The sequence below is a fragment of the Blennius ocellaris genome (assembly GCF_963422515.1).
Source record: "Blennius ocellaris genome assembly, chromosome: 24".
NCBI classification, from domain to species: Eukaryota; Metazoa; Chordata; class Actinopteri; order Blenniiformes; family Blenniidae; genus Blennius; species Blennius ocellaris.
In genome coordinates this window covers 3068671-3095281 of record NC_137673.1, presented here as the reverse complement: position 1 = coordinate 3095281, position 26611 = coordinate 3068671, and positions in this window count along the sequence as shown.

Genomic DNA, 26611 nt, shown 5'->3' with positions numbered 1-26611 from the left:
TGACTTCTTCCACTCAGCAGCTGCAGGATTTGATAAACCTGCCACAACAGGATAAAGTAAAGCCTTGACTATTTGTATTTTTATCCTTGCACGGCCTTGAAACGGCCGTTCCAGCGTGAGTTTGCATGTTATCAATGTACATTTATTCTAACTGGAGTCGACACACTACAAAATGAATGGGTTTAACTATTCCTCCTCAATACATCTCTCTTATTCTGCGTGAATATACTGGAAAAATGAAGCCGGGGGAAAAAGAGCCGGTGAAATTGCACGAGGCAGAATTGATGGCCCGACCGCTGCTCGGCGGCCGACCTCTGACCTCTGACCTCCGCGGTGGGAAGCGGCGGCGCGCTCCACTTTGGAGGTGCCTCACCATTGGCGGGGCGTCCTATTTGGAGGGGAATTTTGAGGAGCGAGGATCATTTCAAGCACAGCACACGTCGCTCAGTTTGTCTACAACCACCGGCCAATCAATAGCAGCATATCTCACAACCGCAGCGCGTTCAAACGCGGCGCTCTCGCGCTATCGATCGCCACGCCGGCCGGGGGCCGGGACTTTACATCTGGGATCATTATCTGGCCGGGCTCAGACTTTATTCCGCGCACAAAAAGCTCAGGGTGTGCTCCTCGAACTCGTCCGGCGGTACGTGCGGATGAAGACGTGTGCTGATTGCGTGGGGAAATGGCTGTCAGTTGTGCAGACGACCTCTGACCAGACGATGGCAGGAGGACGACGGACAGACAGAGAGACACACAGCTAAAATACGCCAACCGCTTCACTTTGGCCTAAAAAGTGAGAAATCTGGACACTTTTCCAAAACGGGCAATGGTGTTAGCCTTTCAAAGAAAGAGGAGAAGATTCTGCTTTTGTCATTCACATTGGGAGCAGTTGCGGCGAACGGAGTGGAATAAAGAAGAATCCTGTCACCGCGACAAAATGTTTCGTCGCCGTACGGTGTAGCGGCGATCCGCCGGTAATGCTTTACTAATTAAATCCACGTTCTGAGGCTTTTTCGCACCAACTTGGCCGTCACTTTAATCACATCTCCGGCAGCTGTTGACCCAGCTCGGTGGCACTCCGTCTGACAACCTCTGACAGATGCTAATTTGTTATCGCTCTTTACCCGCAAACAGCGTCACCTGCAGGCATGATTGACATGGCGGCCTGTCACTCCGTCTGTCATCGGCGGCAGCGCCGCACTCGGGCTGGTTTTTTTCCCCCTCGGCTGCTGGGAGAGAGAAGAAAATAAATAAAATGGCTAAAATCCTTGACAGAGTAAATATTGATTGTAGTTTGGTTACTTGTCCAACGAGAAATATATTGACCAGGTTAAGACTATCGGGAGACTTTCTGACGACTCACGAGTTCATCGAAACAGGACTTTGTCACAATGAACCATCTCGACTGTATCACGCAGGAGGAAACTTCGTCGAGAAGTGAACAGTTCGCCAAGAGACCATCGCCAGTCAACATCACCTCGACACGCTTCCTCCTGTCAAACGTGCCGCTCGCAGCTTCGGTCCTATTATACGTAGTTTTTAATGCATTCAGCTCCTTGTCAATCCTCATTAATCAGCCGTCCACTAGTGGCGTGTCTCCCTTTCACAAACTCCGAGGAGTTTCTCCATCTCCCTTTTCGGTATGCAGATTTTTTTTTCCCAATTCCAAACATCTTATTCGAGGTTTCCAGAGAAAATGCATGTTTTTTGTGAGAGTTTTCAGTGCGGCGTTCTGAAAACAATGAGCCCTGTTTACACGGCAATAGCAGAAATGCATTCTCACTTGAAACGAGGCTTTATATTCACCAACAACAGAAACACAAGTTACCTTCTAGCGGTGCTAAGTTTATCTCCCACTTTGCAACAAAGGAGGAAAATGATCAATATGGAGGAACAGTACTTGAGAATGGAGAAATCACATGTTTCATAAATCAGTATTTTAAAAGAATACATCTCATCAAAACCTCTTATTTCCCATTTTGTCTGCATGCTCAGATTGGTCCTTGAACGCGCCTCAGAAGGACACGCGGTGCTAAAAATGTGCAACTCAATGACACATTAACACAAATAAATGAATAAATTAGAATAAATCTTTTTTTTCCTTCACACTTATGGACATTCGGCGATAATCTGAGGAGCCTCTCTCTGTACAAGTGTCTACATGAGGGATGATCTCTGGTGACTAATTATTTAACGCTGAATGAAGGCTCATTGGACTTTATTACCTTTGAATGGAAACATGTTATATGGTGGTTATCTTTTCCTCAGATCGAGCAGCTTTACAGCGTCTCCAGGGAAACGATGTCCAGTTAAAGCAACCGGAAGGAGCTTTTGTTCTGTGTCTTTTGGAAAGTTGAAAATAACTCATCTTTTGCTTGTTGTGATGACATTTCCATGCCGGGCTGGTTAGTTCAAGGCTTATTATTTCGAGATCAGCAGGTCACCGTCAGCTCACGTCCCAAATTATTTTGTCTTCTCTGTGCGAGTTTGATTTTGCAGAAATAGGAATCAAGGTCAGCCTTTGTGAGTCAAAGGTTCCTCCGAGGTTTGCCGTTGCCTCCGGCATACAGTGCTTCTGCACAGTCTTCGGGGTTATAATTCGCACTGCCGTGAACATTAAAAACACACATGCACTCAGAGTACGTGTTGTTAATAAGAACATCCCACACAGAGTGCAGAGTCATATACAGAAGGTGCCTGACCAGCTGCACACTTTGCATCACAGGCACTGTGCTCTGCTTTATAGCCATAAGCACAATTTTTACAGCATGCAAGCATTTTCCTTTTTGTGTGAAATTATCCCCTCCAGATTGCCTCTAATTCAAAGCAGCGATCTGGCTACATAAATCCAGGTTATACTCACTTAGATTCTTAAAGGGTTCGACAAAAAAGTGCACGTGTCAGCTTTTCCTTTTATGGCCGCAGAGAAAAAAGAAAAAAACATATAATCAAGAGCAACAAAGTGCGGTAAAATGACAGTTTGTACATCCTAAAACTGTCGGTTTGAAGGTCAAAGCCATCTGGAAAGGTTTAAAAAGTTTGAGGATAATTAGGATTTTTACATTGGCAGTCAAAGACAACATATTCTAATGAAAGCAGGTGAGCTTCAGGAATCACAGAGGAGCTGACCTGGTATTAGTGATTGTTTATTTTGAGAAATATATAAATTAGTTATAGAATAGCAGTGAAATAGCGTCAATAGAGATCAAGGTACATGTTTCCTAATTAAATGAAGAAGCAAAGAGAAAAAAGAATAACGTTACATAGAAATTCTTAAACAAAACCCATTAAAAATCATACTTTCTCTTAACTAAAGCGGAATTTCTACTAAATCAAACAATAGCTGCTGCAGCTTTAATATTGCCGGTTCAACAAGGACTTTCTGGAGGGCAATGAAAATAATATGTTTAATAGAAGTATTTTTTGACACTTTCCATCACTGGACTGAGGCGTTACTGGCAACACTGACTTTTCCAATATATTCGCATTAGAGCTGCATCATTGTTTACAATCAATTTATCAAAGTCGGTTGTAATTGCGACTAATTTGCATTACGTGAAGTCGGATCCTGTGCTAACTGCATTACCTGACGCACGTCACTGTACACACAAGAAGGACTAAGTGCTTGGGGGTAATTAAAACTCCAGTGTGTGTGTGTGTGTGTGTGTGTGTGTGTGTGTGTGTGTGTGTGTGTGTGTGTGTGTGTGTGTGTGTGTGTGTGTGTGTGTGTGTGTGTGTGTGTGTGTGTTCTCATGTGGAAGTTGATGGGTAGATGGGTTTCGCGACAATGACTGGACTTCTAATTCCATACATGGCGGGCGTTAACCAGCAGGGTATTTAATCGAGTATGAGCAGTACCGTTGCTATTATGTTGAAGATGGCGGCGCTTTATTTCAATTACACGTGCTAATTTAATATCAAAGCATAATTACAGTGATTTTACACTTCACCTCCGATCCTCCTCTCCCCTCCCTTTGAGCTGGGTTTCACCGACACTGAGCGAAGGTTGCTCCACATGTTTTTATTTCTCTAAAACAAAAGTATGCAGCTCACCTGGAGAAATCACCAAAAAGGTCAGAATTAGTTAATCAGCCAAATGGCTGCCGTCTATTGGAGGTAAAATGAGCAGATTTTGCACGGCGGAGCACCGTGATTAACGGCACAGTCTGACGATGTTTTACATGGACGTCACAGAGAAGTGGAAATTAAGCTTCATGAATTCTGACCTTCTCCCTGTGACCAGGCACAGTGCTGCTAATCAGTTTACACCCCCAGATAACCGCGCCGCCAAAACTACTCCAAAATCATCAAATTACAGCGAATTCTGTCCGGAGAGCCCTGATTACTGCACAGCAGGCGCCATTCGGCGTCCGGGGGAACCTCGTACAAGGAAGAAAGCATCAGATGCCCCATGTGGGTGCCTGACGCCAACGGCAGTAAAGAAAACAAGAAAAACCGTCACATCCATTTGGTCGGTGGCCTTCCACTGAGGTGCTGCCGCGCCAGCGTCCCGACCAGCGATCCACCTGAACAATCCCGAGTGTTATCGGCGAGCAGCTCACACGGACAACAGGTCTTTCCCCGCACACCACAAAGGCTGCTTTGTTCTGCCAAGCACAGCTATTAACCGCTACTTAGCCGAAATGGCAGAACAGCCACGTTTGGGATTGCACTCCCTCGGCTGAACAGACTTTTAAGCCGCCGCCACTGGTTATCATGCCCTGTAATAACTTGCTAAAAACATAGAATTTCCTCATCAGCCATCAGAAAATTACCACCTGAAGCAGCGGCTGATTTTAGCCCAGCCGGGAATAGAAGAGGCAATTTGCTGAGCGTTGGTGTTTCTCTCCCTGTTGGGGAGACGGGAGTCTGTCAGCATCGGGTGGAATTCAGCAGGTCGGCGCTGAAGCTCCAAAAAAAAAAAAAAATCTATGAGAAGTGCTTATTTGGCCAAACTCTGCAAGGTGATTTTCCCTGCTCAGTCAGTTTAGTCAAGTTTGTCAGGTAGCTGGTTGCTTCACTTGTTTTGTTATATGACTGTTGATTTTCCGTCGGTATCAAGCAGTGCACTTGCTTTTAGCTCCATAATGGGGGAGTTGAATTGTTTCTTTAGTCCTGCCGTTCAATAGTTGTTTGCTGTGCAGCTTAGTTAGTTCAGTCCTACAATTAAAGGGGTCATATTATCCAGCTTCTCAAGCACTTTCACATGGATCTCATTGGTCCAAGAACACTGAAGTTTATTGTCCCGAATCCAGCTTTTCCTTGATTTTCCTCAATTTAAATATTGGATCATATGAGCTGCATTCAGAATCTGCTGTGTCTGTGTGAGCTGGACTGGCTCCGCCCACGAGGTGGGAGTACTTCCTCCATGTGTCAGACAAAGCTAAAGTTAAATGTGCAGTTATATCATTATTTAGTTGGTTGTTCGATTGTCGAGTTGTGTAATTGCATAGTGGGCTGACGAGATGACAACTTGTATAGTTGGTTGTGCAGGTTTTTTTTAAACTTTTCATAGTATTTATATTTATCTGCAGCTTCAAGACTGATGTAACCGACAAAGTTTTGTTCTTTTAATAGCAATGACAATCAAGTTTTCCAATTCACAATGTTTCTGATGCAGATTTTCTCGTCTTGTTGAGGAGTTCTCTAGCTAATTGTATTGTTGTTCAGTTTTTGAATTGTGCAGCTGAATCATCATTTAGTTGCGGGGATGTTTAGCAACTTGCCACTGAGTGTTTCTGAAAATCTCAGGAAGTTCTGACAGATCGAGGGGCGTCTGGGGATTTCATTAAAACCTGGATGCGTCGCTTTTAAAACAAGTGTGTTCCCAAAAAAATAATTAGTTCATCTCGCCAAATTTAGGCAAAGATTTCAAGCACCGCTTCCTCCTGAAGGACCAGCAAACACATTCCAGGGTGACTGAAAGCTGAAGGAAGCTTGTGTCACAGCTGAATGTGAGCGAAATGTCACTGGAGAGCTTTACTTCAACTGTGGAAGGAAGTTCTCCCACTTTAAAGTGTCGTTCATCATCCAATATTAGAGCAGAAAAGCTGAACACTCCCTGACGGAGATCTGAGATCGTCTTGTTCCATTTCAACAGTCTGGTCACAGAAAAGTCGGACGCTGCGTAAAACAACACTTGAAGCAGTTCAAGCTTGTAAGAACACCACGGCTCTGAAAGGCTCAGATGGGCTTTTCTGCCATTTTGACTGTTAAACAAGGCCGGATGATGAAATCGCCCTCTTTTTTTGTGAGGCTGTGTTTATATTTGGAGCACAGCAACTCAAAATCCAACTCCACTTCTGAAGCACCTTTTTGATTCCTGCATCATTCTCTGACTCCCATTTGCTCTCGGGCAAAAGCGCGAAACACGGCCGGGGGGGGGGGGGTGTCTCTCGGCGTCGGGTGATTATGGCGCTGGAGGGCTTTTGTCATCATCTCGGCACTTTCCTAATCAGCCGCCCCAATCTACATTCGCCATCCAGTCAAATTATGACTGATGTTTCATTCATGCATCGAATGCAACTGACTCATCTAATGTCCCGGCACCCAGCCTGGAAAATGAAACTCATTGCTCTGTCCATTTTACCCAAGACTTAAAGCCAACTAGTGCACATCCACTGCGAGGTGAATGAAATGAGCAGATCTATTCATAATTACATGTGCGTGCTGCACATTTTAATATGAGTTGGACGGCAGCTATAGGGGGAGGCGTCCGACAGCAGACACTGCGCGCTAAGTGGAAGTAAACACTCAAATGTATTGGGTATTTTTAAATGCTGCTTCCATTAAATGGCATCATCCAACAGTTTAACCTGCAATTTTCAAAGGGTTCAGTTTATGGGCAGAAGCAGTCCGTTCCCTGCACTTAAGAATAATTGTGCGGACGGTGTGACGGTTAAACAAGAAAATGTCACTCAGTCAGCGTGCGGTCTCCACAATAGCGTCATTTAAACTGAATGCACACAGGTAGCATTTGACTTTCTTGTGCATCACTGGCCTTGTAAGCTCCTGCAGCCAAGAACAACTCCACTGATATTGCTCCGATTTAATGCATGGTTTGGTTGGCCACATTACAGCGGGAGCATTAGTGCTTTACAGGTGCTGGGGTGGAAGAATCCACCAGCCAACATATAATGTGCTCAGCTTGTAATGCAGCAAAGAGAATAAATGAGCAGAGAGAGTAAGAAACAGTACTTTTTAGGCAAATATTGACTATAAACCACAAAGAATGGAAGTCAGAGAACAGAACAGCCCAAAGGCATGACATAATTCAAAGTGCATAGCTGGAACGACACAGGGAGTTCACAGCTCGGGACCGTAGGACGGAGAATGTGTACAGTGGTGAACCCTCGGTGTGACGGTGGGAAAGCAGTCGGCCACCGGGCCAAAACACTGCAACAGAGATCAGAACGAGTAAGCAGGGTGAAGCCATTCATCCACTCCCTCTCCGCCTGCACCACAGAGCCCGGATCAATACTGGAGAGCGCGGCATCAAGCAAAACTAATTGTGGAGGTGGAGGTCGGGCGGTTCACCTATTCTTTAAAGTGCTTTCCGATGTGCAGTGAGCCTTTTTCCTCAGAGGGGAGACCCCCTCCAAAAACACAATGTACCGAATGACTGTTTGATTGGCTATCTGCTGTGTCAGTGAGGGTTCAGGGGGGGAAAAAAAGTCTTCAGGTGTTGAAGCCAAAATGATTTCCAAGTTATTTGACTCCTTTGCAGCAGGTGGTGGATCAGTGGTTCGCCCCGTCACCCCACAGGAACCGGCACCATCTGTGGCTCCTTTCTGAGGGGAATTTGATTTCTCTCTCCCCGGACTCCTTCCTCCACTTCAAAGTCACATTGATTGGAAGCTGTGGGGACGAGGATGTCTTCCTCCTAATGTATGCTGGAGCAGACGACTTTCAGCCACTGTTTTCGGGCAAAAGGTTCTGAGGCGTGACCTTGGCACATGTGGACGGCTGCCAAAGAATTGTGGGTCAGTGACACTCTGAAGGGACACATCTTCCAAATCCCACTCAAGTTTAGTTTTTTGTTTTTGCCAAGCCAGAAGTTGATCAAGGTTCTTCAGTCTTAACGAAGGAGGAATGTACCAACATCTGTCATTCAACACTAAAGTGGAATGACAGCAGCCTTGTGCTATGATTCAAGCTTCAACATAATACAACCATCGGATGCCTTGAATCTCATTCTGGAAACAACTGTTCTTGTTTTCTTTACATATTTCGGCTCATTTAGGTAGAAAATGTGCTGCTACCTTCCAATACAACCACGCATATTCTCCATTAGTCCTCTGCCCTTCACAGCAGGAGGCCCATATGGTTTGTACGTATAGATGTTTTTTTTTTTTTTACTACTCCCCCACATCTGCTGTGTTCTTTCAGCCGAAAACATCCTCTTTGTGTTACTGCTGCTGCTGCGCGATGCCGTGACCCTGCAGTATATCTGTAATGAGTGTTGGACAGCGGCCATTGGCAGGTGTTTGTGTCTTTTTTGTTGGTTGTTTTTTTTACGATTGGCCACTTATTTTCACACATTTATTTTTCAGATTGAATTCTGGTTTTAACTCACTGAGCCCGAGGCTATTTCCCTTACCATCTTGATCCCGAAACTGAGGTCAACCAGGCATGCTGAGCTTTCTCTCAACACGTAATGCAGCTTTTGCTGTTAACGTCTTTGAATGGATCTGATTTGATTCATTCAGAATTTGACGCTACAAACATAAAATGCGAGCAACCCTGCACTATGACCAAAACACTGAATTGGATTTGTGAAAACGTAGACATTTTTATGTATATAGTTTAGAGTTTGAAATTAAAGGTCATCATGGCTCTATTTCACAGGTGAAACTTGAACCCATGCACTAGAATAGCCTCTCCATGGGTTTACTGAGTGTCTTAAGAAGGTCAAGAAAAAAACTGTCTGAAGTGAGTGGAAATGACAGAAAGACACCAGGACCTAAGTCCAGGATATAAGTAGCTCTTGCAGGTAGAGCACGCTGCAGATGGACTAAATTTGACACCTCATCCGACTTAAGAACTGCAGTTTTATGAGGAGAGTGCACCATCTCCTGCGAGCTCCTCTCATCTCATCATCACTGAAAACAACGGTGGATTTGTGGCGCCGTCATTTCAACAAGGAGGAAATTCCCAGGGATGATTTCCACACCTTGTGGCCGCTCTGCCACGAGGATCTCTCGGCAAAGAGGAGGCCTCACCTGCTGCTCGGAGAATGTATTTATCAGAACGTATTTACAGCACTGATGTATAACCTCATTGTCATGGCAACATTCTGAATCACAAGCTCCAGGGGAATTTGTGCCTGGGTGAAAAGGATGTGTTTTGCAGGTGATAAAAACAAGGTTAATACATGTCCTGTCCCCTCAGACTGTAATTGGAGGTCTGTAACAATCCCTTCTACGTGTGTGCTCCTACGGTGTCACAGACATTGCTTCAGCCTGCAAAACATTTCATATCTGGGTTTGGACTCGCAGGACGCCACACAGGCCATCCGGGGACAGACTGCACATCAATTGTCGTTCTCACATTACTTGAGCTTGGAGGATCCTTCATGTCAAGTCTGGAATGTTTTCTCAGGGTCTCGAGGTAACAACAAAATGTATTGTATGGTTGTTTTATTGAACAACCTGGCAGATATAGCGACACTATGAGTAGATTTTTAAAGGCTTTGTCTCAAGAAAATATCTTTATCCGTCGTATTTTGTTGTGTTACATGAAACTACTGTATTTCATGCCTCATCCATCTACCAACATGTAGACTTTTGGATCAAATACCGAGACACAATCGACGACAAAGCAACCAATTCACTCAATTACATTTTGAAATCGAGACCAAGTGCTAATACATACTATATATGGAAACATGCATGGTTCCATAAAATGGAAAAGGTCCAGGAAAGGACGTATTGTCACCGCAGGAGTTTAATTCAAGTACAACCTACACTGTGTTTCGACTCACACGACAACACAAAGGCTCAATTATGACGCCTTCCATTTTTTGATTCATTCAAAAAAAAACTCTTATAGTAAATTCCTCCTTTTTTCAACAACTAAGTCATAGTCGACAAGAATACGTAGAAACGAATGATACAATAAATGGAAAAGATCTAATGAAGTCTGATGAAAACTATACGAGTTTAGGTGGGTCTGGATAATATAGTATGCAGATCTACAGTGTGTATCCTCAGATCCAATCACATCAAGTGCGTCTCCTGGGCTTCCTGAGAAATGGCACAATCATCTGTAGACATTCAGCTATCGTAGCACTCTCGCGCTTAAATTGAATTTTTGGTATCAAGACTCAATTTGTCATATGAAATTGCTGTTTCATTAGATTCCCACTGACCCCGTTTGCCTTCCTCAGTGGACGGGAGGCGACGCTAAGGAAACAATAGACCGTGCGTGTTGTACGGCGGACGACTTTGTCTGGTCTGATTGACTAAATACAATCGCGTTTGAAGCTATATTGTGTTTCAGATGAGAGCGGCTAATTGATAACAAGCTGCACCTCGGAAGCAGGAGTTCAATTACAAACGCCATAAAACCTCCGCCGGTCCGCTGAATGAAATTTACCGCCTCATCAACTCAAAGCTGGGGAACGTTAAAAAATAAAATAATATCCGACTGATGGCGTCTTTCAAAAGTGAGTCCCGTCATCTGGGCGCTCAGTCGGCGTCTCCGTGCCGAACGAAAACAAAGACTCGTTAACCTCTGATCAGTGTGACGGATGTTTCGAAGAAGTGAAGGTCACAGAGATCAGTCGTAAAACGTGTGAGCATTGGGGTTAACGACGGCGGTCGGACTGTAAGATCGACTGTATTGACACCGGATCCGGCCCCTCCACTGCCCCGTCAGTGTTTCCCGCCGACGAGCGGATCAGCCCCGGTCGCCGTTAATGAGGGCAGGAAAAACACACGGCCGTCTCCAAATCCCATTTTATTCCACTGAAGGAAAAAGGCGAAGCAAATTCGAAAGGTCATTTCAACCTCAATTATCAAACAAAGGCACAATACATCCAGCGCAGTTTAATTTCATTTCAATATTCATGCACAAATGAAGCAGGAAATGGAAATGTCAGAAATTGCAGCGCCTAAATTTGCACCATTGTCTTCATAAAAGTCCATTTTGCTCAAGTGTTTGACTCGTCGAGTCAAATACTGCAGTTTCCATCTGAGATGGACGACTTGATGAAAACGACCCTATTTTAAAACCGAGTCACACGCAGTGGTGTATGTGGAGGAGAAAAAAAATAAATAAAAAATAGCTGACAGCGTGCAATGTGAGAATTTCTCCTGGGTGGTGCACAGCAGCCTCTCCGGGGGTAATCAACAAATCTGTTTCGCAGCGAAGGCGAGGAGTTACTGTGAGAACATCCAAGAGAAGTCTTTCAAGACATCTGAGACACACTGCACGGAGTTGGATCTATTTTCCCGTCTCGCCTCCCTTTGTACTGCTACCACTGCTTCTCGGCATTTGAAAGAGGGGGGCGAGTGAGACAGAGAGATCCAAGCCCGGTGGCAAGGCTTTTAAAGAAACAAAATCTAAAATGCTTTTTCAATTTGCCCGCTGAATTCGCACTTACCTGGCGCAGCGTGTCAAACGACAATGAGGCCTCCGACGTGATCACTTGTCGTAATAATATCACACTACCATCTGTAATTCTTTCTGAAGCCGTTCCTACAGAAAATGCATTAAGCCTGCGGTGCCTTTGTTGTTCGCGCCTACACTTAAGCACTATGTGAACTTTTTACCGCAACTTTCTAGAAGCTGCCAGAAGTGGATGTAAGGTTTAATTTCTCACAATTTTCTCCTACTCAGGCAAATAGGTTTTCAAAGCATACGCTGGACAATGCTTCTACGGTGTTGATCAGAAAACGTCATCGATGACGCCACAGAAACGAAAGGTTAAAACCTTCTTGGCTGTAGAGAAGAAAAGCAAAAAGTCCTATGAACAAACTAAAAACACAATGAATTTTACTGAACTGGAGCCAGGAAAAGTGTTCAAACCAAACTGTCATTGACATTCCTCACACGCCTTTACCCGGGGACCCTTATCACGCCGGCCCCGTGCCTGGACCAGCCGCCCCCACACACTTGTGGCACCATCTCTGATAGCCGGACACTCGCGGCTCGTTTCCTGCACACTGTAAATACAGTACAACACATGAACAGTGTGACTGTCGCATTGCAGGGACTGAAAATTCTCCATGTGGCACTTAATGCTGACTCTTAAGAACATGCATTCACTGCTTGAATGAAAAAATTGCCTTCGCGACCTTTTCTTTTGGTCACCGTGACAATTCCCGTTGCTTTTTTACACTCGCACAAAAATTCCTCTGGAAACGTCGTGTGTAATTTTATGGCCGGCACTCGCAGCCCCTGCTGATTGGCCTCCGGTAAAAGGGCTCTCCCCGTCACGACGAAACAAAAAACAAAAGAGCGTCTTCACTTCCCCTGGCGGTTGCAGTTTGGTATTCGGCCCACAGCGGCACGCCTGAAAGCCTCTGACCCGCTCCGGGGCCGCGGCTGCTAACACGGCAGTCTGACGAGCAACAGCTGGTACCAGAGAGAGGTGACCTCATGGCGTCGCACAAACAACAAGTTCACGTGGCGAGGTCAGAGGCAACCAGCAGGTCCCGTGTCCCGGACGCTTCAGGCGATTGTTCTCACTTCATTGTGTCCACAGAAAGAACACGCATTACTTCTCTGCTGCAACCTCACTTGGACTCCACTCAGAAGAGGTGGGGTTATTTGGAATACACGCAAGTGGCGTGCATCTCATTTGCCGAGAATTGGACAATGAAATTTGGGCGAGTGCTTACGAGTAACGGCTCTGGACCTGAAAGCTCACCCGGCGCCTCTTGAATCATTCTTGTTTTCCACAAGCCAAAAAAAAACCGCCAAAAGGGGGGGTTGCAGGGAACAATACAAGTGGCGTCTGGGCTCGCCGAGATAAATGAAGCGCTCTTTCCACTCCCCGATAGGAGGCACATTTCAGAGGGATAACTGTGTCGTTTCCTTAACAAACGTGTGCTGCGAGAAACGCCGATGATGGTCTGGCCGACTGTGAAGTGGGAAGAGAGCCGGACCTATCCATGGGGCAGAATAATGGGGAAACAGCTCTGATAAATATTGAACATCCTCTAATGAAAGAAGATCAAAAAGCCCGAGCTGAAGACGAGCGGAGCCGACACATCTCCGCCATGAATAAAACATGAGCTTCTCCAAGCTTCCACTCCCCAGCACAGATTTAATGAGCGGGAGGGAAAAAAAATAAAAAATAAACACATATGGTGGGACATAACATTGCACTGCACTCAGATTATCTCACAGCAGGACTAACGAGGAAAGGAAACCCTAAAGATGGTTCAGAAAATACTGTGATTAATGTATTTGCTCCAGTTGGAAAAAATAAAGCATCCTGGCAGAAATCATGGCCATTAAACGCTCAGTGGGACTGTTTGGAGGACAGAGGTGTTTCTTTTCACAAATGAGGCGGCGTGCATGCAAACAGATAAATCACTGAATCTCTTTGTTTGTCCTCCTTTAACCCTTTAGGACGAATGTTGTTTTGAACATTCATGCTTTGTAAAGAAGAAACATCCAATACAGCGTCGCTCCAGACTACAGGCAAAGAAAAAAAAACAAAAGGAGTGATTGAACATTACATATTAGTACAATGTCCTTTTATTTCCTACCAATATATTCTACTTAATCTGCAGTAACTGCTTCCTCCTATACAGGGACTGCTCCTGTCTGCATTACCAACATGTGACATCACAAGTGGTTTTGATTAGTTCTCTACCAGGATGCCCACGTCTTCATCCAGAAGACACGTTGATGAACCGACTGTCAAAACCACGCCGGCGAAAGTGGTGTGGAACCATGGCGATAACTCCCATCATCTACTCCCTCGCGCGCACTTATCACTCGTCGTGATTGATTGGAAGTATCGACTCGGCGGTTTAAACGTGCACATATGTCGGATATGAATAAATATAATCAGCGTTGCAAATGCAGGATTTTGATTCCGTGCAAGTTGGAGTGCTAATAATCAAGATCTGAGTTCAGTTCAACGGCCGGCTGAAAATATAACTGGAATATATCTTTAAATGATATTTAAAACACACAAAATATGTTGAATTCCCACTGCTCTTACGATCATCAGCGTTACCATTTGGGCTGCACGAACTGCAAAACATAGAGCATCTTTTATTTACTATAACTATAATCATTCCCTAATCGTTATGATGGATTTTTTGGGGGCCAATGGAAATTCCAATAACCGACGATGTAAATGACGATTGTTCGAAAATGTAAATGTGAAAAAAGCGTGTACGGAGAACGAGTCAACGCATCAGTGAAACGTTCATGACACAACGAGGCACGTGGTGGGAGATGAGAACCTGAACTTCAGCCGCTTCCTGATTATCCCCTAATGGCTGTAATCTCATTACTGACTGTGGTTGTCTTTGTCTGCACCTTCCTGCAGTGGCAGTGTGTGATCCGAGCCTCTCGCCTCCCCATCGGGTCCGCAGTGTGTGGATGAGTTTACTGTCTGGTGTCAAGCTGTTTGCAGACCTCCAGTCTTTCTCATCCCTTTTCCCCGTCACTCTCCTCTCACCCCGACCGACCCGGGCGAAAGTCTCCACCTCCGAGTGTGGCTCAGCAGAGGTTTTCTTCCCAGGCGAAATTGAGTTTCATCCCTGCGCCCCCCCCCCCACGCTCGCTCATGTGGGACATGTCGGGTTTTTTCTCCGAACTTCCCGGGGAAGTGTCATGAGCCGGTTGTTGTAATCGTGGCCGTATAAATAAAACTGAACACCAGGCTAAAGTTCTCGGTTCGCCCGTCAGCTCTGTTGCCGCGGCAACCGCTAAGCCCTGGCCCGCTACAGTGTCCCTTCACCCAAATCCCACCTCGACGCCCTTCCCATGCCAGCAAGTGATGCCCGGGGAACTGAACTCGGCGCATCACAGAGCAGGAGGTTTTCACTGCGTCGTCTTCACACTGCTGAGTCGACGGCGCCAATTCTGTGTATTGCTCTGGAAGTATTGTTTGTGCTGCAGCCCAAGGCCAAACAGGATGGATTTAAACCATCATTATCTTTTTTTTGTTTTTCTTTACTTTTGGTGACACAATAGAAAAATAGCAGGAAAGATCACACAAGACATGTTTACTGCAGACGACTGAGGAAATCATTAGTATTCGGTGCAACGTGATGGAGGAGCAGAAGTCCTTTGTCCTCTGAGTCTGGTTTCTGCAAAGGTTTCTCCTTGTTGAGGGAGTTTTTCCTTTCCACAGTCGCAAACACACCTGCTTGCTCATGTGGATATGTTGGGCTTTTCTATTTTCTCTATAACAGCAAATTGGAATGACTGTAAAGTATTTAAAAATAATTTAAAAAAAAAAAAAAAAAAAAAAGAAGAAGTCCTTTGTGGACTCGCATTTTAAGTTTAATAAGTTTTGCAACATTGGAGGCCACATTTGAAAGCTTTTCAAGTGAAACTGTAAGGGAAAACTGAAATGTTTTTTATTTCAATATCTAAAATTATTGTAGAGAAAAAAAAACCTGAAAAATAAGTGGAAAAGTTCATGAATGGAAAAGAAGAAAGACTGGAAAGGGTGATTTTTGCCAGAAAAACTGCTTTTTCTGGGCGTCGGTGAGAGAATTTTAAGAACATATACAGATAAATAACTAAGATGCAGGTAAACAATTAACATTTGTACAACTGATATTTTAGAACAGCAGTTAAATAAAAAAAAAAGTCACAATTACAGTCAAATTGCCCATTAAGAAAAAAACTAATATACAATTCTTGGCCACTACAAGCAGAAAATAAGTAAATAAATAAATAAGACTAAATCTGGGTCTGCCACACTCATAATTAAACTGTACAAACTGAAAAGTTGTTTGTTTGTTTTTTTTATAATAATGGTTCTTCTTTTCTCCATTTGACTTGTTTGTCCAAAAGTTAAATGATTGACAAATACAGACAGAAAAGAAAGAATACCTTCAAAACAAGTGTTGATTTCTGAGAATTCAGAAGAGTTTGGCTATTTATTAGAAATACAAAGACTTAAATTGTTCAGGAGAAAGAAAATAAATTGAACAGGCTCCTCTGGAGGCAGCATTTATGAGAAAATCTATCAAGGATCCTGTATTTTTGGGATAAAAATATTATTCTTGACTGTGCTGATAAAAAAAAAAATTGTTTAAAAAAGCATGTGAGATCCTGGAGGGCCTGTTTGGAAAGCCTGTAATCTGAATACAAAGACACATTGTTGTAAAAATCTGTGCTCGCTCAAATGCCATATCACTCCCATTCTAATTAATAACAGCATAACGGCATAGTTCTGCATTTCTTTGAGGGTGCACTGGTCCCGCTCCCTATCTAATGATTTCCACTCAACTTAATTAAGCACATTAAGCATCTGGCTGCAAACAAAAGGAGAAGCCGGCCCTTAAGCCTGGGAAACCGCGGTGCTGATCTTGAGCGACCGCGAGTCATTGTGGACGAAATGAATGAAAATCCTGCTGTATTCAGTGATTAGAACCAAGAATGTGCTCCTCCAGTGTTGAGTGGGAGTGAAAACCTTCACCCTAACCTTCACGAGTTTTTTTTTTGTTTGTTTCAATGGTGAAATTGATGGTTTGAAGATCTGAAGAACTTGAATGTTTCTATTCATAACTGGTCTGGACTCATCTGGAATTGTACCGTATATTCCAGCCTGTAACTCTTTTTTTTTGTTGCCGTTTGGCTGATCATGTGACTCATAGTCAGACTTGTGAATCAAAATGTATCGGTAAATACCATCTGGAACCACGAGATGGCACTGTATGACAACAGAATGGAAAATGTTTCAACAGCTTTAGACTTATAGTCTTAATGCGGTAATCAAAATATTGTAATTATGAGCCGATTTTCAATTTTACTTCTCTAAGCTTGCGGTCAATAGTGTTTTTGTGTGTTTGCACCAGTGAAAAAGCAGATTCCACAGTGTATGAATTGTGTGTTTTGGTTTCAAATAGCCAACATTTTTGACATCATCATCTGCATATTCAGAGATGCAGAACGCACCACCATAGTAAAACAGTTACACTCTTTAACATGTTTTGGTTTGTCATGAAAATGTTGCTCTCCTCAGTGGATTGTTCTTGTGCAAACAGGGCCTAAAATGGTCTTTTTACACCCAATTATGCGACAAATTTGTGGCCAATTATGATAGTTTATTCTAAATCCTCCTCCTTCAACTTTCCTGGACCTGGTTTGGAGCCGAGGTTCCAGGTTTCTCCTCACCACCAGGGCGGAAATAAGTCTGATAAGGTTAATTGAAGCAATTTCAACTTTGCAGCAAAATGCACAAGCTACCGCAGACGGACGGGAGCTAAAATAATCACCTTGCTCTTTGAACAAGGGAAACATCCCCAATTAGAATCAAACAGGTCCACGTGAAATTCCAATTACACGTGCTTAGCAGAAAAGCTTCCCACAATCAGACCGCTGTAACTATAATTGCTTGTCATATAGGTAAGTAGCAACCTGGTGGGCCACCTTGGTGCCAATTAGAACTCTTTTTCTGATTACTGGGGAAATAAATTGCCAAAGCTGCTGCCAGTCAAATGCAATGAAAAGGGCCACATTAATTAATAGCCAGTAAACACTTGGAGGCTGGTTAAAAGGTGACCCTTAATACACATCTCTGACTGCATTAACCTGTCGGTCTCCTCATCTGCAAGGCTCCAGGGTCCACAATTACACTTTCTCCTTACAACAGCGAGAACCCCAAGTGCAATAATTACATCACAATTCTCGCCTTTGCAGTTGCTCCTCTGCTAAAACAGCTCCTTTCAAACACCTTCATCAATAACGAGCTGCAGATTCTGAGTAAAATACAATGGAGTGCCGTGAGGCGCTGGAGATTTTCATGTTCATGCTTTATTCCCTAATGTGCTGATATTTTCAAGACGTGACACAAACTGACCTCTGACATCATCCCCCAGCTCCTGTGGCGTGCGACTCCAACTGTCAGTGTGTATTGATTCCTATTATCCTCACCAGGAGTAAGCTTTAATTGACGCCAAGTGGACATTTAAATAACGCTAAACGATAGAAATATAAACTTTAACAGTCGTGAACGAGATCTGCTGAGAGTAATTAGCATTAGCGCCACTTAAATCGAACTCGAGTGAACAAAAGTGCTGATAAATTCTATTCTGTTCATCCAACGTACAATTTCTCGATACAAAATTAAATAAGTTCATGTTGACCGGGATTCTTTTCCATCATCCAACAACCATCTTCCACACTGACCGCCTGTGCTTTTATGGCTCTCCACACTCCAGTTTAACAACCGCAGGATTATTACCACCTCCTGAAACTCTGCCTCACGGAGGTGTGTGTGTGCTGTGCAGCAGAGGCACTTTATATACTGTAAGAGCTCCGATGCCTCCTGCTACAATATGGTTGCCTGCAGGTACCGGCGAGGTGTAATGCGCTGCTCCTTGGAGCCCCGTGTGAGGCTCGGCCCCGTGTTGTGCAGCTGTTTTTGACTTGGGGCGCACAGAGGAACATCTCCCTCCTGCATTCAGAGACTCAATTACGCCGTCCACACAGATGATGATAGAGACTACAGACGAGGATTTAGTTTTGTTTTTCCTGCATTCAGACGGATTTCCATCAGCATGCTTCCGTTCCAGTTTAAATTAAGAAAGATTCAATTTGTTCAATTCAAAATTTACTGTGGACGCTTTCACACAATTACAGCACGTGTGTGAGGCGGCACATTTCAAATGCATAATGTGATCGGGTTACCTGTAATGACATATGATGAATCATTTCAGCTTTGGCAAACCCTGCTGGTGCAAATCCAAGCCTTTGTTTTGTATCAACAAGGCTCTGTCTGCATCAACACCTTTATACCAAGCTTAATATCACCCATATGCCACTTGCTGCACGCAGGCGTGCCCAAGCACATCTTCCATCTGTTGAAAAATAATTCTAATTTATGCTTGGCGAAGTCCACAAACAACCCGATGCATGGACTCGAACGGAGGCGATTGATTGCAGCCCACTTAACATTTGGTTACATCAGACACAAACGGATCAAGTTGTGCTGACCTGCGTCGAGAGGATAATAACCACCAAAGCATTCTTTGATCCCCTTCTTTCCTGCAAAGAAACACTGGCAGAGATGGTGTCGGGGAGAGCAATTAGCCTGCCCGATTAAGGAAGAAACAGACACTTAAAGATCACGGAAAAGACAAGCCAGTGAAATTGCAGTTGCTAAAAATGAGCCTCGCAGGCGTTAAAAATCATATTTTCCCCCCATAGTTTCACTGAAATACTTGATTTTCCCGGTGGCCTGAGAGAATTCCACCGCTTTTCATGAAATAAAGCGCTGTGCTATACGATCAAAAGCACAATGATGCTGTGACAGCTCGCTATTCTTGCAAATAGTGACGTAAAACTTGGTAAATCTCAAGAAGCTTTGCTGCCTGGAGGGATCATCCAACATAGTCGAGAGCAAACGCACTTGAAGAAAGGCACAACTGAACTGTAGCTCAGACAGCTAAACCCAAGCGGCTGGCTTTTCTCCCCCTTCCATATGTTAAGCCCCTTCTCTTTAATAGAACGCCTTTAATCCGGAGGCATGTTGTGCGAGGCACTATGAAAAATCATGTTTAGGAGACGAGTATTGGAATCCTCCTTCTTCTTGGTGAAGCTTATCACTCGAGGGCCTTTTTTGATGCAGACTGCAGGGCAGCGCTGACTCAAATGTTGGCGCGCGTGCGTGCGTCTACAGGGACCTACAAGTGGTGCATGACTCAGCAGTTCTGGCTGAGGCTGCGTTCCCAAAGCTGCATCTGTATACAATTCAGACAGACCCCCGCCCCACTTAAAACCCGCTATCTAAATCTCTCCTTTAGACGCAAGCTCAAACTTTTTCTTTTGCTCTCAGCACAAAATATCACTTATGTAGGAAAACCTTCAAGCACCTTGCAAAACTGCGGTACAGTCATGATTTGGGAAGCAAAAAAAAGTAAGTATTTGATGAGATTTTAAATACTTTACAAGGTTTAACTGATCTTTCCGAGAGCAGCGGCAGAATAATATTCCAGGACCCTTGGTGGGAAACGCTTCCCATCTGGCCGTCCGCTCAGTCTCAAGTGCGCCTCAATGCAATGAGACTCGTGCAAACAGCGGCGTAATTAATGTAGTTATCTTGAGAGGCACATTTAATTGATCAGAGACCTTAGTTTCTGAGACGCACATGCTATGAATAGCAACGCGGCCCACAGGGGCGTAAAGGGAGACGGGCGGACTGAGAAAGAGGCAGGAGATAGTGCTGGTTCCAAAGCTCTGGGACAGTCCCAACTTTTAATTGTTTCACAAGTTTTGATTTTAAATTAAGCATTCACAGTTTGACTGTTTTCAGAAAATGAGTGCCAGATTGGATCAAATGAAAGCAGCTAAATAAATCCTGCCTTAGTCCCGAGTTAGTGACCGTGGTGGTTGTTTTCGCTCATGATTACAGTTTTTCTCCTCCCTCCATTGAACACTCATTTTGCAACATGGTGATGCCACTGAATATTAAATCTCCCAACGGTTCCCGCAGGTCCTGCTAAGCGAGAGTTACCACCTGATAACAGGTTTACCAGCTACCAACTGTTAATGCAGCCTCATGCACTTGGAATGGATAATGGAAGAAAGTTCACCAAAATCATTGAGATGAAGTTTCAGGCCTTAACATTACCATGCGAAATATAAACTGACATTTTTACCGACGCCAATAAAAACTGTAAAGTACAGAGCGAGTAAAACCTTTATAGCCGCGAGTCGGTACGCACAGACTGCACTGATCCACCTGCAGAAAATCTCCACGGCGACTCCCGAGCGAAACTGATGCAACGGAAATGAAACACAACAAATGTTGCATCCACTTTAGTCGCGGTGTTAAAAAGGCAGACTCCTGAACGGAGGTGGGCGGTGTGCACTCCAGGACGGTGCGGCTGCCAGCGTGGATTCGGAGCGAGCGTGCAGCCTGTACTCGAGTACTGGACGAGGACCAGGCTCAGGCTAAGTCTGCATCATGAATTCTCAATGGAGATTTCCTCTTGAAGATTTTTTAATAAAATGGCGGCCACACTTGATGTAGTTTCAACATAAAAACTGAAGTGGAAATTCTGCTGCGTCGGTGGAAACTTGCAATTTTCTTCTTTTGTTTCTGCACGAGGCACGCTTCCAATTTGCTGAAAGTCATTATGCATGCAACATTACTTTAATGGCCATCACCCCACATCAAATAGTATCAGAGTACGAAGAAACCAACAAAAATAACCACAATAGACCGGAAAAACAGGTTCATGTCGACGTGCGGGTTGAGTTCTCAGGGTTTCCTCCCACGGTACGAAAACAGTTTAATTGGCGACACTAAATTACCCCGGGATGTCTTGAAAAATAAAATTCTCACCAAAAGGCCAGGACTTTCATCACTGTTTAATCCACGTTAATCACAAAAACAACTAGTTGTCGCGAAGTCTGACAGACCATTAGCAGCTGCACTGCAAGGACCGTTACATGACACTTTCTTGATGTATAAACAAACTGTGGCACAAACAAGGTCGCAAAACAAGCAAGGAGCCCGTCGAGTGGAGCTGTGAGCGAATTGCTCCGATGGTTCTTGGAGAACAATCCATCAAGGCTGGCAGTGAATGAGGGAACAGGTGCGCCGGCTCATCATTTCTGTCGCTTTTAATGGTTGCATTGGATTCCAGTGTCGTGTTCGACTGTTTAACTGTGACTTTATGAGCTTGTTGAAGACTCGCAGTTCGCGGGGACCTTGTGACGAATGCAAATCGAAGTAGCCGCCCGTCGAAAAAAGGAACTTTTAATTACTTTACACCTTGATTTTCAAAGTGCTCAGCGGTCAAACAAAAGGCTCGGAAAGCTCAACAAATCCGGAAAGATGATGTACGGCACAGAGGCCAACAGCAAATCCTCACTGACTTCTGCTCTTCGCTCCAAGAGTTTGGAGAGGAAATGAGGCGCGTATAGACGCACGGTTGATGGCTTCAGCTGTAAGGGGGTTGGTGGGCTGGTGAGAAATGACAAGTGAAGGAGGGAAAGGAAAAAAAAATGGGAAAAAAAAGAATTCGGATGGCTGGAAATAAGGTTAATAACAGGAATGGAAGGGAGAGCAGAAAAGAGAAGCCGAGCGGCCGTCATGGCAGAAGGTAATTGGAGTGGATGACAGTGAAGATATTGCTATCCCAAATAATGAAAGCAAGCCGACGCCTTATTGACCCCAGAAGGTAAATTACTGTGGGTGTAGGGCTTTCGCTGCAGCCTGAGGGGATTGTACTATTTCAGGATTTAATGCTAATGCTTCATTTAGCTCTTCAGGGTAACCCCCTTTAAACTTCTTTTTTTTTTTTTTAAAGCAGCCTTTAAGTATTGCGAGGGTGAAACCAATCTAGAACAACAATATATGTCATCTTTACTCTGACAAGCAGATATTAGGTGAGACGTCGAGGTAGAAGTTACCGTTGGTTGCGGCTGCAGCCGAAACAAAACTCCAATATTTCAAATAGATTTGCCGTCATGTTTCCAATCCAGGCTTTAGGTCTCTATTTTTATTTTTTTCATGCATGTTTTAATGTGATGTATGTGGAGTGGACAACAGCGGGATCATTGATTTAATTCATCAACCCCCGCTGAACTGAAGAACTAATCAGTAGAATAGCCTCAATCTGGGATCATCGGAGCACCAGATTCGATACACGTTTCCCGTCAAGAGCTGAACGGCAAAGCAAATTACAAGCCCAACAGCTAAATATATAATTGACTGGAGGTTTATAAATAGGTGCCGCTATACATTCCCCACAAACGCACCATTAAAATACAGCTGGCCAATTCAGATAAAAGTCGCGGCATCTAAACCTAACGACACGTGAGTGACTGACTCATGTTCAGCAGCTTAATCCTGTGAGAACAAGCGGTGATGGATGTCAGCGAGATCCGTGTCTGCAAAGCTTCAAACGAAACAGAAGGACGCCTTTTTCTTAATGGAGACGAGCATGTGCTCATTAATGCATCGCTATCCATGGCGCAGGTTTGGTTTGTGAGTGTTTTCAGATCAACACTGATTCAACATGTCTTACAGAAGGGAGGTGGAACTTCCTTTGGGATTCTTGTAGAAAATTCTGCACGTATTGATGTGCTTTTAGCAGGGCGAGTTACGCAGAACGACGTCAGTATGACGCAAGGCGAACCAATGGGACAAGGAAACTAAACGCGTGGCAATTAGTGCGCTAACAAGTGGCTGAGAAGTGCTTCCATGTGCCGTTCGCTTTTCCATGCTGGCCTGAGACATCATGGATAGTGATTATTATTATTATGTCGCTGCAATCATGGTCTGTTTCTTACTGGGCTCTTGGAGAAAAAAAAAGCATCCGTCTCTGTCCCAGGCTGTGGCTATGAGCACACTTGACATGGATCGGCTCACAGAGTTGAAAAACTGCCCAGGGGCGTTTGAAATCCGCCAGCGCCCAGGACTTGTGGAGCTGTAAAGGATCTGAACGAGGCCGATGCGGCGTGTGAAATGTGGGCACTCGACGGTGCTCGCTGCAGTGTCGCGTTTAATCACGCCACGGTTTGGCCGACGACACCAAGCGCCGAGGAAAGACGTTTTACCTCACGAGCCCGAGTCTCCAGACTCACGACAACATCTTCTGGAGAAAAGCAGCATTACCGCAATCTAAGTTTGGGCTTTGCGCGTCGTCTCACGTTTCCATTTTGAAGATGATAGAAGCTGTCATCTCTCGCTTCATCGTTTCAGGAGGTCATGATTTACGCCACATTAAAACTGTTATTGGCATTTCCTTCCTCAGCAGGCTCAGATCAGAACTTCTTGACGTGTGTCGTAATAGAACAGTCGCTCCAGACTCCTTTGTGACGGAGATAAGTGACAATTTGAACTGTCCTTGAAGGAGGTGCTCAACTCAGCAAAACCAGGCAGTCTCACAATCGCTGTGCTCGGTCCCTTTTTCAACAAAAACCTTCAAATTGGAAGGGAAACCTTGATGCCACATGAAAAGCTGTGCTTGTATCATTATTGTGCCAGTCAACATCAAGGTATAACCTCAGAATCGGTGGAGAGCGGGACATTACGAGCTACACAATATTTCAATCGCAGAACCACAATTAAATGAGCACATATATGAAATCTGAAGCCTTTTGAACCCTGCAGTGCCCTTTGACTCAATATACGCTGTGCTTCACTGGAGAACGCTTAATTCTCCTTTAACAAATGAGTGGACATTTTTTTCAGTCAAGTGGAACATCAGCATGTTGTCATCGCTACCAAAATTAATGAAAAATCAGCTTTTAACCTTGGCTTCTGAGAAAATACCTTTTTTTTTCAGAGCCCATATAAATCTGTACATGTGTCACTCTTTGCAGTGACTGTAGTCAAAACCACAAATTCTCCCTTCAAAGAGGAGAGAGTGAGAAGCTGAGCGAGGTTTACGTTGATAAAAAAGGAAAAAAATGAGGCGATGGGGGATGTATCCCATATTCTGGAGAGAAATACTTGAGGTTTTACAGGAGCAACTCCACACTGACCAAAGAGAAGTTTCACTCTGTTCTGTAGCTGCATGCCGTAAGCCTAAACAGGCATCAAAGCCATCGCCGGCCTATTTGAAGTCTGGAGGAAGAGCTGACTTGCAAGGATTTCCTTCAGCAGTCAGCAGACCTCAGCCCCACTGAGTATGCATTTGATAAGAGGGGCTAAAAAAAAAAAAAAACCTAAAAGACACAATTTGGAAGGGAATTTTTTAACACGAACACTTCAAATTCAGCCAAACTCAAGAGGAAACTTTTGTCGGGAGACCCCCAACTTGTGGCGCTTCACTGGTGCACTTCCTCCTTCCTCCTCCACTTCTGCGTTGTGCTCAAACGTTCCGGCCTGCGTGAGGACACAGCGGAGCCACGTGGTCCCGACCGACTGCGGTTCACGCCTCACAGCGAAATGCCACGGCTGATCGGGGATGAAATAATTCACCGGCCGTGCTTGCTGAACAGCAGATCGCTGCCCGCTTCATCATTGTCATCTATTCCCTCTGTGTTAATGAGCGTGTGCACCAATGGGGTGAAGAATTGCTGTTATTTGATGGCACCACAAGTTTGGGGATTTCTATTTAAAATTAGCTAAATTGGCTGAGCGTATATGATATTTATGAGAATAATCGTTCACGGTGATCTTTTAAAAACGGCTCCAAAAGTTTGTTTTCTCCGCCTTGGGATAAATGATGGAAGAAGTTTCCGCAGCTTACAGCGCTGACCTTTACTTTCATGCTTAATCACTGTGTTAATCCCGGTCAGATGTATTTACGGTGTTTTGAGGGCGGCTCAAATCCAGGGGAAAAACACAATGCAAGCCTCGCTCCCGGTGGCCTCGCCGTCTCGGCCTCGGTGACACTGATGCATTGTGAAAAGTTAATTAATATTGCAGGGTCTTGATAACATGCATGCTACTCCAGATAACACTGGGATCATAATAGCCCCGAGCAGATTTTTAGAAACCAGGCGTTTAACCCGTCCACCAGACAGTGTCGACACGGTCGCGAGACGACGAAAATCTTCACCGGCTGGAAGAACAGCCATTAATTGCATTATGTCTTTGCGGCTTTAACTCGCTTTGCCTCCAAACAAGCAGAAGTCATCTTTTGAAGCATGGAAAACGACGCCACAGCATCCTGAACACCACTGAAAGAAATTTAAAGGATAGTGTGTAATATGTGGTTTGAAACAACAACAAAAAAAAGAAGCACACATGCCTCATGCTGGCTTCCGTACTGACGGCGTATTATTATATGAAAGTGACGATAAAGAGAAGACAAAAATCCCTTATGAGAACTACTAAGTAGCTTTCTGATTCTCATTTCCATGTCAATTACATTAGGATTTAGCTCACAAAATGTCCTCATGGTACATGTAATCAATTAAAAAGCTCATCACTGAGAATAATGAAACTGCCATTTTCATTGTATTTAGACACAGTCATGAATTAAACCGCATCGACTCTGTGGGACATCAACATCCGAGTCAAGCGACTTGTAGACGACCGACGTTTCCACGCTTGGTGTCCAGGCAACTGCACCAATATGCAGATATTTTGTGCAGGAGTATTCCATTATATGCACATTGACTTGGGGCCAAATTAACTCTTCTGCAGTGTTAATAACCACTGCTTAGCTGGACTCCAGAGCGAGATCATCCATCACGCATCACCTCATGCATCACGCCATGCGTCCTCCATACATCAGTCCGTGTATCCATGGATTCCCCCTCATGCCGCCGCTGCGTCCTCCAGCCATCGGCACATGAATCCTCCATGCATCACCTCACGCATCCACAGCGCATCAGCCTGCCCAACCATGGGCCCTCCGCAAGTCAGCCCATGCATCATCCAGCGGTTGTCCCCTGCATTATCCATGCAGCAGCATCAGTCCAGTCACCAGGAACACCGTCTGAATTAATTGTCCGGTTGATTGACGTGATAACGCGAAGGATACCATTAATATTT